The 20,954-nt window shown below is 32.9% G+C and overlaps 1 pseudogene; it reads right to left on the reverse strand.

Moving 5' to 3' along the window:
* Positions 1-9,017: 9,017 nt before the first annotated feature.
* LOC143570908 (ABC transporter G family member 1-like) lies at positions 9,018-15,691 on the reverse strand (annotated as a pseudogene).
* Positions 15,692-20,954: the final 5,263 nt, after the last annotated feature.

Raw genomic sequence — 20,954 nt, forward strand, 5'->3', positions numbered from 1 at the left:
AGGTATGTACTCCCGAGTACGCCTTATCAATAAGTTGTTTAACTGACAATGAGCCGAACAGGATCATAGAAGAACAAAGTTGCTCGTAAGGATTTGTCGAGCAAAGTTTGATAAGTCCAAGAAGATTGAAGTCTACTCGGTGAATATTTTACTTGGTAAAATATTCTTTAAGTAAAGTCTACCCGGAAACTGATTCCGAGTACACTTCTATGTTTACCAAGTCTGAAGGAAGGCCGAGTACACTGCGTACCCGGAGACTGAAGTTTAATGAAAAGCCTACCCGGAAGACTTGTTTTACACTTAGTATATTTTTGAATATGTAAATTGAATATGTACTATCGGATAGGGTTTCTAGAAGGAATGACAGCCTGTCTTAGGTTTGCAGGCCTATAAATAGAAAAATTAGGACACGCCGCCAGATACGACAAAAGAGTAGACACAATACGGATAAGACCGACACATTAATTGAAAGAATATTGTGTGTGTGACGGCTGTCCTAGGATTCCTTCTAAACCCTAATCGATTATCCTTTTGTATAATTAACTTTATATAAATGGAAATCTTTTGAGTGAATCCTGTGTGTGTCTTCATATTTTGGATACTCATTGCAACCGTATGTTTGTTATTGATTCCGCCTTTAACAAACGGTCATCTTTCTAAATATAGTAACCCGTCATTAACTCTCTTGTCAACACGATTAATTTTGTGTGAGTTATGACATGATTGATTAAGATCCGAGCCGAATCGACCATCATAATCGAGACCTGACAAAAGGGCATTGATTATAGGAAGCTAGATAAATTAGAAAATCAGGGTTTATAAATTGACTACGTGGTGTTGTCAATACAATCTTTACAGCAAGATGATTAAGTGTGATACCTTTAATATTATGTCGTTTTGATCGGCATAATAATGTCATGGATCACAGGTGATGAAAATGGGTGCAAATAACTGGAATATCTGTCATTATTCTTATTTAATTATACTTCTAATGGATTATCTAGTAGATTTCGTTAATCTTGGTGTTAGAGGAAAGTAAGAGTGTTGTCACATCACGACCAAAGGAGGCAGAACATGCCGGGGTGCAACGGATTGCTCAAAAACACAAGACACTACGAAAGTGACAATATTTAAACAACTCATTCATTTCATTCAATCAACCACGTAACACAACTTGTTCATACAAAATAACATAAAGCATAAGAAATAAATTATTCATTTTTCTAATAACTTAAACGTCTCAAAATAAAGTAGCATCCTCGAACTCCAATCAACTAATAATCAAACATGTAACAATGCATAAAATAATATTTTTCAACACGTATGTTGGTGGCAATTTCATAGTTTTGAGTATATATAATATGAGGCAAAATTCACAAATGAATATTAGACTAAAAAGAAAAGCATCAATCATGGTAAATAAAACATATGTAAATTAGGATCCTTTACATTAGGTAGCAACCTACATACTCGAATAATGATGCCCTATGCTACTGCACAAGGCTAAGTAGTTAGGGGTGCGTATGATCATACTTATTGCGTTCCACAAGATAAAATAAATAGTCGTGCACCTAAAGCGTATGAAACATATAACACACAATAAACAAGTATTCTAAGTATCATACACCCTAAAATTTGTGGTTTGAAGATAGAGTATTATAAATGGTTCTTGTTTTGGATAAGTATGCATGTTACCCCCAAAGTAAAAAAGTGAAAATGGGATGAAACGTACTCACATGAAATAAGTAACTTGAAGGATAGTTTGTAATAAAACGAGGGATGGGTAAGTTCAATGGGCAAGGCCTAGATTAAAAAGGGTCTTGAGTTAGTAGATGGTTTTAAAAGTTTTAAAGTAAAATAACTTGACAAGTAACATAAATAATTAAAGTTTGAAGGCTAAAATGTAAACACATAAGGAATTAAAGTACTTGATTTTTGAAAAGTAAGTTTACTCGAAGTCGGGTCTCGGTATTCTATTTATTAGTTTTTACTTAACCTTTGTTAAGTAAATATTTGGGTACAATTTCAATATTGCAAAGTTAAATAGATAGCAAAACGAGAACTTATGAGTGTTCGGATTTGTCGATTCGAGTCTTGATAATTGGTCAAGCTCAAAGCCGAGGTTCCAAAATATTATGAGATAACTTAGTGAAATCAAAAGAAACTTAACCAAATGTGTAGTTCTATTAAGAAGAACCTTGACGTCCGTTAAGCGAGTGTTTTGTTTTGTCTGTCCAAACTTGTTATAAGATGAAGTTAGATCCAACATACCAAGTGTTTTGAGAAAACAATTAAAGATTAGTTTATCAAATAGTTTTAGAGAAAATATGAGATTCGGTGGCTCAAAACACACTAGTGTGTCTTAAGCGAATGAACTCGGTTTAGTTCGGTCTAGGTTCGGTCCTTGACTCGGAATAAAACCGGGAATGGTTGCCACATACCCAAAACCATAGAACTTATTAAAATGAACTTAGAAATTATACTACACAATTCACACTTGTAACATATAAATCATTTTAAATATAAAGTATTTAAACAAGAGTTCGGTTTCGGTTCGGCTCTTGACTCGGGATGAAACCGAATATGATGGCCACATATCCGATACCATAGAACTCATTAAAATAAATTTAAAAATAATGATACTCAAATATTTCATACAATATGTTAATAATAAAGTATTAAACAAAAGTTCGGTTTTGGTTCACCTCTTGACTCGGGATGAAACCGAAAATGGTGGCCACATACCCAATACCATTGAACTATTAAAAAAATGATTTGGAAACTAAAAATAATTAGAAACTAAACAACACTAGTAAACTTGCATAAATTAAAGCATAAGTTAATGTATATATCAAGAACTATAATAGTCCTCCATGTAGCATTGCCTTGTAGCACAACACTTCAACCTACAGTGACCGGAGAAGTGAAAGCCGAAGGAAACAAGGGGTGTATATTATATATATGTTGCAACATCAAGTTTTATGTAATAAGATTTAGTTAGAAACAAGGTTAGTATTTGTTATACCTTATGTAATCAAACTAACAAGATGTTGAAGATGAATACTTGGATTTGAGAGAGAGTTTGGAGAAGATGAACAACCAAAGTGGTGTATGGGACTTTGCTTTTATAATGGTAAGATTATGGTTCATTCAAATAGGGTAAAAATGCATGTGATGGTAAAAAATGGTCAACCAAGCTTTTGATAATTAATAATAATAGTCCCTAAAGTTTGTTTGAAGTCATTTTTCATCATAAAGAGGTGTTTTAACGTACCGAAAAGGATGTTTTCTTGAACCGACATTTGTGAAACATAAACGAACAAAAAATACAACATTTAATTAATAACAACGAATCCGAAAGATCAAAACAGGTCGGGTTTTTGATACAAAAACAAATGCAAGTTAAACCGAAAAAATGACAAATGTTACAGTCTTCCCTACGTTAGGAAATTTCGTCCCGAAATTAAGATGAATCCATAATAAACAAATGCGGGTACTTTTCATTCATCTCGTCTTCTCGTTCCCAAGTAAATACAGCGCCACGCCGTGATTCCCAATGGGCGTTAACTAAACGAATGCGGGTACGTTTGGTTCGTTTCTCATTACGGTACACGATTTCAACAGGTTTTTTGATCATTTGCAAGGTTTCATCGATACGCACTTCGTCGAGAGGTATATGGAGATTACATTCGGCTAAGTACTTTTGAGGTTTGAGACATGAAAGGTTGGATGAAAACCAGTAACTTCTTGCGGTAATTCGAGTTTATAAGCCACTTTTCCAATCCTTTCGAGGATTTTGAATGGGCCTACAAAACGGGGTGCTAGTTTTCCTTTCTTTCCAAAAAGGACTACCCCTTCCAATGGGATACTTTGAAAAGGACAAGGTCGCCAACATTGAACTCGAGGGTTTTTCAACGTTTGTCAGCATAGCTCTTTTGGCGACTTCTAGCAGCGAAAAGATATTTGCATATTTGATCAATACGATCGGTTTTGTCTTGGACCATCTCGAGACCGGTGATTTGGGTTTCACCAATCTCGTTCCAATAAATCGGGGAACGAAACTTACGACCATAAAGAGATTGGAAAGGAGTCATATCAATGCTAGAATGATAGTTATTATTGTATGAGAAGTCGGTAAGCAGGAGATGAGAATCCCAATTTCCACCAAAATCAAGAACACAAGATCGAAGCATGTCTTCAAGGGTTTGGATTGTACGCTCGGATTGGCTATCGGTTTGAGGATGGTAAGTGGTGCTAAGATCAAAGCGAGTACCCAAAGCTTCTTGAAGCGATTTCCAAAAACGGGAGGTGAAACGAGAATCACGATCGGAAATAATGGGCAATGGAATACTATGGCGGCATACAATTTCACGAACATATGTTTGAGCGAGTTGTTCAACAGAGTACTTCTGGCGAATCGGGATGATGTGAGCCGATTTGGTTAATCGATCAACGACTACTCAAATACTATCATTTTGCTTTTGAGTGGGCGGGGGGGGGGTTAATTTGGTGATAAATTCCATAGCAATCTCTTCCCATTTCCAAACGGGAATAGGAAATTGTTCGAGTAAACCAAAAGGTTTTTGATGTTTGGCTTTACCTTTGAGCAAGTAAGAAATTTTAAGACATAAAGTGCTACGTCCTTTATCATACCCGGCCACTAATAAATAGATCAAAGATTGAAGTACATCTTATCCGCACCGGGATGTATGGAATATCGCAACATATGAGCTTCGTCGAGAATGAAAGTACGAAGTTCATCACGATTGGGAACCCACAAACGATTAAGAAAGTAGAGCAAACCATCGGGTTTGGTTTCGAGTTGAAGTTCGGCTCCACATGACATTTCGTCGTACATATTGCCTTCATCAACGGAGGTTCATTGGGCTCGATAGATGCGGTCTTGGAGATCGGTTTGGATGATGATGCTATGAAGCTGAACGGATTTGACATTAACTTTACGACTAAGGGCATCGGCCATGACATTTGCTTTACCGGGATGGTAGCGAATTTCGCAACCGTAATCACTAAGTAATTCGGCCCATCGACGTTGTCTCATGTTGAGATCTTTTTGGTCAAAAATGTGTTAAATACTTTTATGATCGGTGAATACAACAAATTTTGTACCATAAAGATAATGTCTCTAGATTTTGAGAGCGAAAACGACGGCACCAAGTTCGAGATCATGAGTCGTCTAATTCTTTTAGTGAACCTTAAGTTTTCTTGAGGCATATGCGATAACTTGACCTCGTCGCATGAGAACGCAACCGAGACCATGGTTGGATGCATCACAAAATACAACAAAGTCGTCGTTTCCATCGGGAGGGTTAAAACGGGAGCATTGCAAAGCATATTCTTTAGAGTTAGGAAAGCTTCTTATTGTTTCGGTCCCCATTCAAAAGGTTTTCCTTTATGAGTTAGTGCGGTAAAGGGTAACGCGATTTTGGAGAAGTTTAGAATGAATCGTCGATAATACCCGGCCAACCAAGGAAGGATCGGATTTCCATGGATGTGGATGGAGTTTTCCAATCTTTTACGGCCTCGATTTTGGCGAGATCAACATGAATATCTTTATCATTGACGACGTAACCCAAAAATTGAAATTCTGTTAACCAAAATTTACATTTTGAGAACTTGGCATAAAGTTGTTCTTTTCTTAGGAGGTCGAGAATGGAATGCAAATGATGTTCAGCTTGGGTCTTGGAGAAAATAAGGATGTCGTCGATAAACCAATTACGAATTTGTCCAAGAATGGGTTGCAAACACGGTTCATGAGGTCCATGAATACCGCGGGTGCATTGGTCAATCCGAAAGGCATAACCAAGAACTCGTAATGTGCATACCGAGTACAAAAAGCAGTTTTAGGAATGTCGTCCTCATAAACACGCAGTTGATGATAACCCGATCAAAGATCGATTTTGGAAAAGCAAGTTGTGCGTTGGAGTTGATCGAAGAGGTCGTCGGTTTGAGGCAAAGGGTAACGGTTTTTAATGGTGAGTTTATTGAATTCACGGTAATCGATACACATGCGGAACAAGCCATCTTTCTTTTTCGCGAAGAGGACGGGAGCACCCCAAGGGGAAGAGCTTGGACGGATAAAGCCCTTATCGGAGAGTTCATGAAGTTGGTTCGATAAGTCTTGCAATTCCGAATGAGCTAAACGGTAAGGAGCCTTGGCTACGGTAATTGCGCCGGGAACAAGGTCTATTCGAAATTCAACAGGAAGAATGGCTGGGAGACCAGAGATGTCTTCGGGAAAAACGCCGGGAAATTCACAAACAACGGGAATGTCTTGAGTTTTCTTTTCTTTTGGATCTTTCACCACCGCTTGGGCTAGGAATGGAACGTACTTTTGGCGCAAGTACTTACGAGATTGAGAGCAAGACATGACGTTGAGTTTCTTGGGGATCGTTTTGCCAAATAATTTGAGAAAATTATGCCATTGACGAGAGGGATACGAATTAATTTGTCATAACAAACAACTTAGGCACGGTGTAAAGCTAACCAATCCATGCCTACTATGATTTCAAAACTTCCCATTTTCATTGGGATGAGGTCGATCGAGAATTCGTGCTTGCAAAGAGTGAGGATACAATCGAGAATGACCGAATCATGGTGATGGAACCATTGGCGACTTCGACAGAAAAAGGGCGAGAAAGTTTAGTGCGAGGTACGGCAAGAATAGAATCAAATTTAAAAAGAAATAAAACTCATATAAGCTCCGGTATCAAATAATATTTAAGCTAAGTTCTCATTTACTAAAAACGTATCGTTCACCACATCGTTGGCAACTTGAGCTTGGTTGGCGTTCATTATAAAGGCACGCTCTTGGTTGCCGTGGTTGACTTGTTGAGCTGGAGGAGGAGGAGGGAGAGCTTGCATAGCTTGCGGGTGTGGTGGAGGAGGAAGGGCTTGCATGGCTTGTAGCGGTTGAGCCGGAGGAGCCAAGAGTTGCAGGATTTAAGGTTGATAGGTTTGAACTTGGTAGGCTTGGGTTTGGCAGTAGGGTGTGGGCATGACTTGGGCTTGGTTAACAAAGGCAAGTCGAGGACAAGCATTGCGGAAGGGATTCGGGTCTCCACAATTGAAACAAGCTCTAGGTTGAGGAGAAGGGTTTGGAACAAACGGTGAGGGTCGGTTTTGGTTAGTTGGAGTGAATTTTGGTGGAACGGGTTGTCTACAAGAAGCTCCCCGACACACGTTTCTAGCGTGACCATAGTGGTTACACTTAGTGCATTGACGGCAAGCGGAGTAAGCGGGATGATGGTGTTGGCAAGTGTTACACAAAGGGTGAGAACCAGAATACGGTTTTTGGTTTTGGGGTGCTTGGGATTGTGTCTGAGGTTGTGATGGGTGGGTGACAGCATAGTTTCGATAACTAGGTTTGCTTTTCTTTTTGGTGTGGTGGGATGAGTTGGAGTAGTTTATGGATTGGGGTTGCTGGTCAGCTTTGGTGAGGGTTGATGGTTCAGGTGTACTTTTCTCATTGGGTTCCTTGGAACTTTTGATGAGGGTACCAGCTTTGACAAGGTTTTCGGAAAGAGCACCGGCTAAGGTAATTGCATCATGAAGGGTTTGCGGTTTACTACTCATCATCGAGTCTCGGATTTGCATAGGCAAACCACCGACATACTTGTCAATCGCCCGTTCGAGGGGAGTGACCAAGTAAGGAACTAAGAGACTAAGCTCATGGAAGCGATCAGAGTAGGCGGATTTGTTGCCACTCTCTTGCTTAAGTTCCTAAAGTTCATATTCGAGTTTTTGGATTTCATGTTTTGGGCAAAATTTCTACATCATGACTTCCTTGAGCTTGGTCCTTGAGTAGTCCATAGCTACTCCCGCCCCATTGGTGAACATTTCGCCATTCCACCAAGTGCGGGCGGTTCCATCGAACATGCTTGAGGCATATGTGGTTATCTTGGGTTCGGGGCATTCACAAAGAGTAAAAACGTTTTCCATTGAACATATTGCATTCACAAAGAGTAAAAACGTTTTCCATGCATGAGGCATATGTGTTTTTCTTGATGTTGAAACATAAAGCATAAATTAAGGTATATATCAAGGACTATAATAGTTGTCCATGTAGCATTGTCTTGTAGCACAACACTTCAACCGACCGTGACCGGAGAAGTGGAAGCCGAAGAAAACAAGGGGTGTATATTATATATATGTTGCAACATCAAGCTTTAAGTATTAAGATTTAGTTAGAAACAAGGTTAATATTTGTTTGACCTTATGTAATCAAACTAACAAGAGGTTGAAGATGGATACTTGGATTTGAGAGAGAGTTTGAAGAAGATGAACAACCAAAGTGGTGTATGGAACCTTGCTTTTATAATAGTAAGAGTATGGTTCATTCAAAAAGGGTAAAAATGCATGCGATGGTGAAAAATGGTCAACCAAGCTTTTGATAATTAACAATAATAGTCCCTAAAGTTTGTTTTAAGTCATTTTTCATCATAAAGATGTGTTTTAATGTGCCGAAAATGATGTTTTCTTGACCCGACATTTGTGAAACATAAACGAACAAAAAATCCAACATTTTATTAATAACGACGAATCTGAAAGATCAAAATGGGTCAGGTTTTTTTATACAAAAATAAATGTAAGTTAAACCGAAAAAATGAAAAATTTTACAAGTGTCATCTACTTTTTGATTGATTTGTAGATTCTTAATTTCAGCTTTTTGATTAAAATTCATGATCTACTTGATTGGGCTAAGCGTATAATCTATATCATGATAGATGATGATACAAAGGAAGAGTCCAGAAGAGATTAGTTTGTTCAATACATAAAAAAGTACCATTATATTTATCTACGCAAGAGTCTATAAGATTTGAAAGGTTAAGTAATAAAAAGGATATCAATGGATATATAAAAGATATAATATATCTCTAACAATAATAAGAAAATGTGATTGGCACGGAATACATTTCAAGATATAAGCTAGGTTCATGTAGACAGTAGATGTATAAATAGAAGAGACGTACGTACTACATGGATTTTAGTTTAAACAATTAGTACTCAACAACAAAGCTCTTAACGGTAGGCTTCACCCTCTCTGTTGTCTTTATAATAAAAATGAGTATTACCCTATATATAAACACCATACCAAATATGATACCAAGATTGGTCCACTTAGAGTATCCCATCTCTACTTGCAATAAACCCTTCAATATCATGTCCCCGTAAAGGGTAGGAGGTCCTCCTAAGTACTCAGGGAACTTAAGACCTTGAAACTCATTTTTATACAACCCTTGTAATACATACCTGTGGAATGATACATATTACATAGGGTATCTCCATAATACTTGAGGTAAATCATCTGGCAACCTGAAAAATCCAGCACTTAATATCATCAAGCCTTGGATTCCAGCACCTACAATTATGCCCATTAGCAAATTTGGCACGATCGTAGCTACGATCATCATGAGGCATTCAACGAGTAACATTGCCGCGAAGATCATTGATACAAAATAGATGAATTGTTCATATTCTCTCTGAAGGCCTACAAGCGAGTAAGCTATTACTCCTGGGACTAAAGATATGAGAGCTAGGTAGGGGGTTGAGGAGATCGCATGACTGATAACAAACGGTCCAACTCCATAATGTCCATTTAATCGTTCCCATTGAAAGACCTACACATATAAAGTTGCAACATTGTTGTAAAAAAACACGATAAAACATTCATTTCTTCAAGAAGACATGAAATGCATCAACAAACCTTCATTTCCTCTATGAAAGAGGGGAAACCGCCAATAGCCAGTATGGTGAGAAATGAAGACACAAACACAAGCATTGAAATCCGGGCCTGTCATTGTGAATCATTTCAGAAAAAAATAATTAGCACCAATTTCTCTTATAAAGAAGTTTATAATTTGGGAAAAACTAAGCATAAACAATTACACTTCTCAACTTGTATATATATATAGTTGTATATTCCAATATATAACTTACGTTTAAGGAGCTATATCCGGAACCAAGATCACAGAAAACAGTTCCCACGGCAAAACCCAAAGCGATATAAATGCCAAGCCGTAACCAATAATATCCTAAATCGCGATACATGTTTATGAATGATCTTTTTACAAGGACCTGGCATTGCGTAATGAAACTAGCTTTCATGTTTTTCGCGTTTTCAGTAAGCCCTCATTCCTTTACAAATCAAAATTGTGATTATTTATTAATGTATGTTCAATCTAGATCAAGGTTAAAGGAAGATCGAACACATAGTAAGATCTCTACCTGTCCACATATAGCAGCTATTTCACTTTTGACGTCCATATATATCTCAGATGACATGTAGGATTCAGAAAGTACATCGACTACTTTCCCAACAGCTAAATGTCCTCTAACGTGGTTCTAATTATATGTGGGAAAAGAAGTAGCAGTTAGTATGTAGATGACCATCAAACAAGTTCATGCAGAAGAAAATTCCCAAAAGGGGAAGACAGGAAATTCACCAATGTATTTTCATATTAATTATTTGTGTTTTACAGATTACTTTTTATGTTAAATATATTTGTTTTACAAATAAATGTATGTTACATACACTATATATATTACAAATAGTGTTTATAATATTAACTATTTTTATTTTATAAATAATGTTTTTATATTGACAACAAACGTTATTATATTAGTGATTTGTATTACTTAGATAATATTTTTTTATTTCATAACGTATTTGGATAATACTTTTATATTAATTTTTTGGTAACGTTTGGATATAATTCTTAATAATTCACGAGTAATGTTCCACATTTCTTATTTTCTTTTTCAAATTATATTTGTTTAATTTTATGAAGCATTTTTATATTAGTTTTTTCTATTTTGAAAATAATGTTTTATATAAAATATAGTTATTTTGAAAGTAATATTTTTATAATAACTAAGGTTGTTTACACATAAAGGTTTTATTTTAGTTAATTAATGTTATGTTATTAAATTTTTTTGTTCAAAGGTAATGTTTTTTTTTTATTAATTTTTACTTTAAAATATGATTTTGTACTAATTAGTTTTATTTTTCACATAAGTTTACATTTAAAAATATTTATGAACGCATTTACTGCCCTTTTATTTGAAGTCCCCATTGGAAGTCAAATGAGTCCGGCAAACATGTTTACTTTGATATTTTTTTAGCATAGCTAAATTGATCTTTTATTAGACTTAATAATCGGTGACAATGTGACATAAAAGGGTGATCAGAGCAATTAGGACCTACCTCATCAAAGTCTGTGTTGATTGTTAAGAGAAAGTGATCTGCAGGATTTTGTAGATCTGGACAAGGAAAACCATTTGCTGCAAAAAACTGATTATAACAATAGTTACCTTAATGATTTTGTGATTATCATAAGTCTAATAACTTTTGTCATGATCATAAGAACCACCTTATTCGCCGAAAATGTAGGACCGAAATATATTGTTTTCCCTGAAGAGAGAAGGCAGAGATTATTAAAAAGCCCAAAAACTTGGCTACTAGGTTGATGGATCGCTGCTAAAACTGTCATCCCATATTGTCGAGTGAGCTTGAAGATCTGGTTCATGACATAATATGAGGCTGCACTGTCAAGACCGCTTGTAGGCTCATCAAGCAATAGAAGTTTAGGGTGTGTTAAGAGTTCTAAGCAGACGCTAGACGTCGTTTCTGACCACCGCTAAGTCCTTTGACTCCCCAGCCTCCTATTCTCGTGTTCATCGAATCCTTGAGCCCCATATCCCTTATGATTCTATCTGCTCTTTCCCTCTTCAGTGATCTTGGCATGGACTTGGGCAGTTGCAGTTCAGCTGAGTAGTAAATTGTTTCTTTTACTGTTAAAGTCCATGTTAAGACTGGTTCTTGGGTCATATAAGCCTATACCAACATTAAAGAACAACATTAGAATTCCGATTCTAAAATCCAAGAAAAATGGTCTGAATCCAAATGAAAAGCACAACCCTGTGAAACATCAAGCCTCTAGTACCAGCTAATACCAACTTTTTTTCTTACAAGGAGTTCACAAATTTGATTTTGATTGCCTGAGTGGAAACTTTCCAGGAGTTCTTTCATCCTAGTACTACTACCACTCAAGCACGCATATTCGCATAACTATGGAGTTCTTCTGTGTCCATAGCTATGGCGACAAAAGCATGTACCTTACTGTATTTAAGATCTTGTGTTTCTAATAAACCCAGTATCTCTTCAGTTAACGTATGGTTTGTGTATCATGTTACACCTCGTGTGGAGTGTTATTCTTTGTTGTACAATAATATTTAAATAAATGCAACTGTTACTCACTAATGAATTATATACGTACCATAGTGCCATATGCGAGTCTTAGCTTCCTCCCGTTTATTAGAACGTCTCCACTGTTCCTTACGTTTGACGCCAACCTCCCTACAGTTATAAAAAGGATATCTTGACATTTTAAAACTAATTTTTAAGATATTTTCTTTATAAATATATTTATTTTTAGTATACTTAAAATTTAAAATAGGATTTTTTTTAAAATTAAATATGTAGTTAAAATTACAAAAAATAAAATATTAAGTAATCTGAAATACACACATATATATATATAAAGGATACAATACAATAATCTCTTATCGTATATTACGTACTCGACACCCTCAACTCTAGATTTCAATATATACACGGTGGCAAATTTGTAAATTATTTCAAATCATTTTCATTCTAATTAATCGTTGCGTTGATTCAACCATCGTCACCAACACCATTTGCAGTCACACACTTCAATTAAATTGAACTGAAATATATCATTTGCAGAAACTCTGTTGCAGACGTTCCATATTTGTTCATATAATGGAATCGATGATCAAATTGACGGTCGATTTATGATTGTTTGATGATTACGGGATTATATGAATTGATTTCAGTGTTCAATTTCATATTACAGATGTTTAATTTCATATATGAGCTTCTGAACGTTTAAAGTTTGTTCAAGTTTTTTCAAGTTTTATGTTACTAGACATTTAAAGGTCTGAATGTATAAGCTGAACTTCTAAACTTTTTTTGTTAACCTTGAATGTATAAGCTGAACACTAAACTTTTTTGTTAACTTTGAATGTATAAGCTGAACTTTTAAACTTTTTTTGTTAACCTTGAATGTATAAGCTGAACTTCTAAACTTTTTGTTAACCTTAAATGTATAAGCTTAACTTCTAAACATTTTATGTTGAACTTCTAAACTTTTTGTACTGAATTTTTAAACTTGAACGTTTAAAGGTGTTCGTTTTGGTTAGAACGTTTATTTGTACACAGTGTCTTCAATTTTGTGCAAAACGTTTAAACGTAATATTTTGATCCATAATCAGAGCTTAACTGAGTATATTATTTCTGCGATTTCGTAATCGTTTGATGAATCTAAATCTTTTTATACATCAAATCGATTGATTAAATCATCAATTTTTGATCAATTTAAAGATTTTTCTGAACTTCGACGTCGTTCTTTTTAATTTTGCTTTTTGACTTTTGAGATTTCATACTTTAAGTATTGATTAGAGTTTAGAAATTTGATGAGATAGAGCGAGAAGTTTAGAATTTGGATCAGAATCGTTTTGTAATCGATGAATTTGATCATGAACTAGTTTTTTTGTTATTTACGAAACTGTCACCGCGTGTTTGTAATCTAACGCACTGAAAGGTCGCGTACGTAATATATTATTGTGTTAATAATGGGTTTTATAACTTGTTTGAATAAAATTATTAAAGTTATAATAAAATTAAAACTTAGTATTTTGTAAACGGTTAAATAAATGTATTTTTAGATTATTTAGTTTTAGAAAACGGAAAATATAATTTGTAGGATAGTTAGTAATGATTTTCTAATATGTGTTTCTCCGTTTAGTATATTGTTAAATTATGGATATCAATTTTACTAAATTCGGAATTAGGCAAGTAAAGTAAAAAAAAAAGGTTAAATTAACAATTACTAAATTTATTATATATTTTAAAAATGAATAATAATATTAAGTTTTTTAAAGATTGTGAGAATTAATGTAGGAGTGATAAGTGTCAAAACTTATAGATATATTAAGACTAACTAGAGATGTATGATTGGCCGTTTGGTAGTCTCTTAACAGTCATCAAGAAACTACATCTCTCATAACCTTTTAATGGTTAAGTGATAGCCTTAAGTCTGTATAGTTAGGAGAATGTCTTTTAATGGTTAATTACATTTTAACCATTCAGATTTAAGACTACTTATGAGTCATTAAGAAATAGCCTCTTAATGATTGTTAAAAGGCTACCAAACACCCCAATTTATACATATTTACTTGTTAGTCCAGGCATGTCACTTCTTAATTTATATAATTATATGAAGGTATCCTTTTTGTTTTAGTTAGAACAAGTGTAGTGGTAACGTTGTGAAGAACGCCACTACCCAGCTTTTTCGGCTGTTTTAAGCATCAATATGACTTCCAAGTTCCAACGTTGTAGAGAAAATGCTTGATGAATATCAATAAAAGGTTAAGAAGTTAAACCAACTAATAAAGATAGGATATGGGGGCATTTGACGTTTCCCATTACTCTTGCTCTTGGCTGTCCTTGCTGCTATTGACTGGTATGAGATAACTCATACCCGTATTTCATTTATTAGTTGTCCTTTTTAATGTCACTTAAAGGTTTCTCTTCTTCTTTTTTTTTAAATAGTTAACTTTCATTAGTTGTAAATGTGTGTGCGCTTTTTTGTAGGAAGCTCTTTTATGTAAATGTACTCTTTTTATAACTTATAATTAATTAATACAAATGCATATCTATATCTATACTCTCTAATAAAAGGCTACAAGTTTTACCATTTGTCATTTCTACATTAAACCTCACCATTTTTTACAAATTTATAATAGTAAAATAATAGTTACCATTATTAAAATTTATGCTTTAAAATTTGTTAATTTAATATTTACTTCCTATTTTTTTTCAAACATAATATTTATAATTATCTTTTACTTTAAAATTGTTTTAAAGACTATTGTACAACGTCTGTATTAGTAGTGTTTAACGGATTTATTGTTTCTTGTATACTAATTATTTATTAAATATTGTATTTTCAAGAATACTTGTGTAGTACACGGGCCTCAAGCTAGTAGAATATATATGAGTTTTCTTCTCTATTAACTTGAAGTAGAGTATAACTGTAAAGAATAATAAATTGCACCAAACAACAATCAAGTTTTACAAATGTTAAGTTTAATAAAATAAAATAAAATAAAAATATAGTCTAACCAAGATTCACATATTTTCCATTTTGATTAATTTGAATTTAACTTTTTAAGAGTCATTAAAAAAAATACGAAAAACCGGAACATTAAAGAAAATTTAGTGACTTTAAAGTAAAAATGAAATTGTGAATTTTATAAAATATTAGTTATTATTTTATTGTATAAAGCTAACTCAAGGGTGGAATGTTTACTTACCACCCAAAGAATCAAGCAGAGTAGATTTTCCACATCCAGATGGACCTAGGATGGCCACAATCTCTCCTGGTTTGGCATAACCAGTGGAGCCAAAAAGTATGGTTTTACATGGATCTCTTCCATTATAGCTTGAAGCAGTAACTCGAAGCTCATTCCATGTCAAATCGGCTCCGCTCCCTTGCTTTGTCATAAGTGACTCAGAATCAACCATTTCTTCTCCCCATGTTCCTTCTGGTCCTGTACATATTTCGTTGTTGTGTATTAGACCACCCATTCAAGATGAAACGTCAAAATGCAAAACTAGAGAGAGAGAGAGAGAGAGAGAGCAGTAGTTCAGAATGGTGAGAAGGGTAAGGGCAAAAATGCCAAATATATAGCAAGAACATTGCAAAGGCTGTTCTATGAACTTAATGTCTATATTTAATACCTTATCTTTAGAGTCTTGTGACACATGTTTTGATATCTTGAGCATATCATATTTATATGTAACTTTTATTAAACATGATGTTTTATAAAATTTGAAGTATTCGTGCTTATTTTGATCTATTTTTAGATATAAACTTTTATTCAAATTCAAGCTGTGAATATAGATGTACAAGTGATCAAATCACAAACATATTATTTTATTGTATACTAGGATATAGCACGTGAAATATACGTATGGTTAGAAAAATATACCAAAAAATTAAAATTTAATAATATATGTAATAACATACCTTATGAATTTATAAGATATAAATAATGAAAAATAAAATTTTCTAATTCATAAATATTAAAGCATCATTTAATACAAAATTTAAAGTTACATTTGTAACTTTGTTAGTAATTCTATAAATGATAGTAATATTAGTTAGCTACTCTAATTGAATGACACGTGGAAAATTGTTTTTCTATGATAGTATAGGTATATTTTATTTTTTTCTTATAACTCCTAGATACGATGTTTTATAAAATTCTAAGTATATTCTTATGACATGCATATCTTTATCTACATCTCGATATAAACTTTACTAAAAACCGAGCTATGAATGCAAAAGTAAAAGTGATTGAAGCATAAGCGCGTTTTTTTTATTATTTTAATTACTTTTGAGATTTGTTTTTGTTTTATAGCATTTGAAAATATGATGAAATATTCCAAGCATATCATTTCAATGTGCTTACTTTTATCTACGTCTTGATATAAATTTACTTAAAAACGATATGTGAATAGTATTGTATAAGTAAGTGATTGAGGTACAAATATACATATATCAAAGTTAGGGAAAAAAATTTTGAGTATGTCGTTGCGACATTCTTACATTCATCTTCTTTTTTATATAAATTTTACTCAAAACCGAGTTGCGAATAAAAATGTACAAGTGATCAAATCTCTAACGTATTATCTTATTATAAATTTATTTTTCTCTTATAATACAATATTTTATAAAAGCATGAGTGTGCCGTTATGACATCCTAATTTTTATCTACAACTTGATATGAATTTTACTTAAAACCGATTTATAAATATTAATTACAAATGATCGAGGCATAAACTTACATGTTATCAAAGTTGCGAATAAAATTTTGAGTATGTGTTGCGACATTCTTATTTTAATATATGTTTCGATATAAGGTTTACTTAAAACCAAGTTACGAATAGAAATTTACAAGTGATCGAGGCACAAACGTATATTTAAATTGTCAAAGTTGTGCATAATACTCCGACCATGTCATTGAGAAATGCCTATTTATTTATTTTTCGTTTTAAATTTTACTTAAAACCAAGTTTTGAATAGTGATATACACATGATCGAGTAACAAACATACATTATATATATATATATATATATATGAAAATGATCAAGAGAGAACTCCTCTGTAGAGAGAGAACTAGAGAACTAGTAATGAAGTATTTTAGTTTAATTAAAAAAAATATTTTTTATTTTTTTTCTTTCATCCTTCTTATATGTTGTTATTCTTCACCACAAAAAAATGTAAAAAGTAAAAAAAAAACTCGTTGTAATTCATATATGCAATACATCGACTTTTTCTTAATGCATATATGCACTAGTATGTATTTTTATATGTCCAATAGTGTTGATTAGCATATATGCAATTGTTTGTATTTTATATGTGCAATAGTGTTATATTATATAAAAAATCGGTATAGTGCATATGTGCATTAGTGTTATATTACATATATGCGATAGTGTGTATTGCATATAATTATTAGTGTTGTACTTGCATATATTCAATAGTATGTATTGTATAATGCAATTGTGTTGTATTATATGCAATAAAACACTATTGTATATATGCAATAGGCATTAGTGCACATATGCAATACACCAACAAGTTTTTTTAGTAAAAATATCATCTTATTAGAAGGAGGAAAGAAAAAAAAATCACAAAATATATTTTTAAAAATAGTTAAAATTAATTATCTACTAGTTCTCTAGTTCATTATTTAAGATGAGTTCTCTCTAAATCTCACCCCTATATATATATATAGATATATATATATATAGATATAAAGGTCGAACACAAAAATCCTATTTGTCACTCCCTAGTTACTCCTCACCCCCTCTCAAGCCATCAGATTGCTTGATTTGTAATTTGAGACTTCACATACGTTTGACTCGTATTCGCGGTATGTGTCTTACCAAACCCGGATAGTCCATAATTAGGTTATAGCATCTCATTTATTTGTGAAACCATTTCACAATCAAATAGTAATTTTCACCGGTAATGGCCCTCTCCAAACCCGATAGCCCTTAAATGTGTTATAACATATCATTTATTTGAAAAATAACCCTTAATCATCAAACAATAATTTCGCGGGTCTTGGGTCTCACCAAACCGGATAACCCTTAAATGAGGTATAACATCTCATTTATTTGTGAAACACACCATCAAAACCTAATTTAATTTCTCTCCACTACATATTCTATGTCGCAGGTCTACCACCCACCATCGTCATATTCCTCTCTCATGCATCAACCACCATCGTCACCCATATCAACCGCCCATTTTTCTTAAGACAAATATATGTGTTCATTTTGATTGTTTAAAAATCAACATGTTCGTTTATGTTCATTTTCTTAAAATCTAAAAAATCCTACACATATCAGTTGAAAGAGCTAAAACGTTAAATAATATAATGAACGTAACAAACTAATATATACGTATGGAATCAAAACAAAATTACGTTAAAAATAAAACAAATTATTTCAAAATATAAAATAACAAAACGATTAAAACCAAAAGCCTAAGGTAAACCCCCGTAAAACGCGGGGCTCAAACTAGTGTGTGTGTGTGTGTGTAAAGAGAGTGAGAGAGAGAATGGTTCAGGGGAGAAGTCATCTTGGTGCAAGAAGTTAATTAGATTAATCAATGACCTGCATTGATTGTCACCCCCCAACCTAATGTAGAAATGTCGGAGCGTGAGCTGATTGCTCACAACTATCAATGTACCATCATGCATCAATTTAAATGTAACAATATCTATTAAATATCCAAATAAATTCAAATACAAAGTACAACTCATTTAAACAAACAATGAATAGAAATCTAAGTCTTGATTATAATTCTTCTAACTTAATTCTTCACTAAGTCTTCACCAAATCTTGCAACTAGTTCAAAGAATAACCTGCATATGCGTATAAAATAGAAAGGTTTGTCAACAACACATGTTGATTGAGTAAAGCACCAGTTTAAGACACTACAATAATAATATATAATAAATAAAGGAAAATGCAAACTGTTGCTGTGAGATAAGCAATTTAACCATAACATATAAAAAAATCACACAAATATAAAGATAGGGCTAAACTGTTGCCATGAGTCGGGCATTGGTTACCAAATATGAGTTGTCGGTAAAACCATTGTCAATGTGTCGGGCGTTGGCCACTACGACGGTCGTATGATCATGCTATAATGTGAATATATTGGACCTCTCCGAAATGTATTAAAATAAAGTAAGTAAGCAAATAGCAAGTTAGCATAAACTGATATACACACAAGGATTAAACAGTTACAGTTTTGAATACTAGATAATAGATATGTACTATAAATACGCATATGTCCCCAAAATATTTAAAATAAATAAAAAGAGAGTGATTACTCACCTTAGCGATTAAGCGAATCAGGAAAAGATTAGATAGGAAAGCGATAAACCACGCTCTTCGGAAATTACCGGCGAGAAATCCTAAGTAACAATAATTTGGGAATAAATAACTATGACTTCAACAATGAATCTAAAACTATATATACATTCGGGATTTTATGACTGGTGTGTTATTGCAAAAGTTAAATATTATTTTATATGTTGTAATACTACCTTTACTTAACAAATTTATATTAAATAATATGTCTTTAATTATATAAAATTATATTTATAAATAAAATACTTAAATAAATAAATATTTATAATTTTCAATAGATTATATAAAGAGACTTGTTTTAAATGTTTATATTAAACTAAAATACATTTAATGAATTAATATACATTTTTATTATTAATAAAGAATTCTTTTATATTAATATTGTAAGTAATAGATAATAAATGATAAATAATAATATTTATATAAAATATGATCCTTTATAAAATACTTAAGCTAAACGATTATGTAAAATTCTCAGGTAATATATATATTTTAATTATATCTTTTAAATAAACAACATTTTTTAAATCTTTATTAAAACTTTTATCAATCTTTTATTACTAGTATGCACACACACACACACACACACACACACATATATACACACACACACATGTAACATAGAATACAATGGCAAATTAAGACACTTGATTTTAAGTAATTTACAATCAATAATGCACAGAGTACATATATAAAAAAGGACAAACTTGTCTTTTAAACAAACAATTCTATATTTTAACTCTTTAAAATATTTACATTTTTGCACCCCCCCCCTCCCCTAACTTTTGTCAAATGAAAGAATAATTACATGTATATTAACTTAAATTTCAATTTTAAACCAATTTCCCCCCACAAATTTTAAATGACCATAACTTTTTCGTACATTAATATATTTCTAAAAAAGTTACACCATAAAAACGAGCATTTTATTCACTTTAATTTGAGTATAACATTGCCATAGTTTTATAAATAAATAGATTACTACGTTGGGTGTTCATAGTCGGTTTTGACGGTCCTATATTAACCATTGAGTCCAACCCGTTAGTAACATCTTTTGAGATCGACCAAACACTGAAACCACATCAATGACCGGTTTTAAGGGTTTAGACCGAACCATGAATACCAAATGCCTGCCGCATCGCGCGGGGCACTTGTCTTGTGTGTGTGTGTGTGTGTGTGTGTGTGTATATATATATATGATTGTAACCAAGATTCGGAAACGCAATAAGTTAGAATGTCGGTTTTTAATAAAATATAATTTAATTATATATATATATATACACATATATATATATATAATTTTAATAATATAATTTAGATGATTAATATAATATATAATAATACTTAAAAAAGTTAAAAAAAAAAGAACCCAAAACGGGTTGGGGGAGGCTCGAA

Source organism: Bidens hawaiensis, unplaced genomic scaffold (genome assembly GCF_021521415.1).
Source record: "Bidens hawaiensis isolate Kalapana, Puna unplaced genomic scaffold, B.hawaiensis_p1.1 tig00025174_1, whole genome shotgun sequence".
Lineage (NCBI taxonomy): Eukaryota > Viridiplantae > Streptophyta > Magnoliopsida > Asterales > Asteraceae > Bidens > Bidens hawaiensis.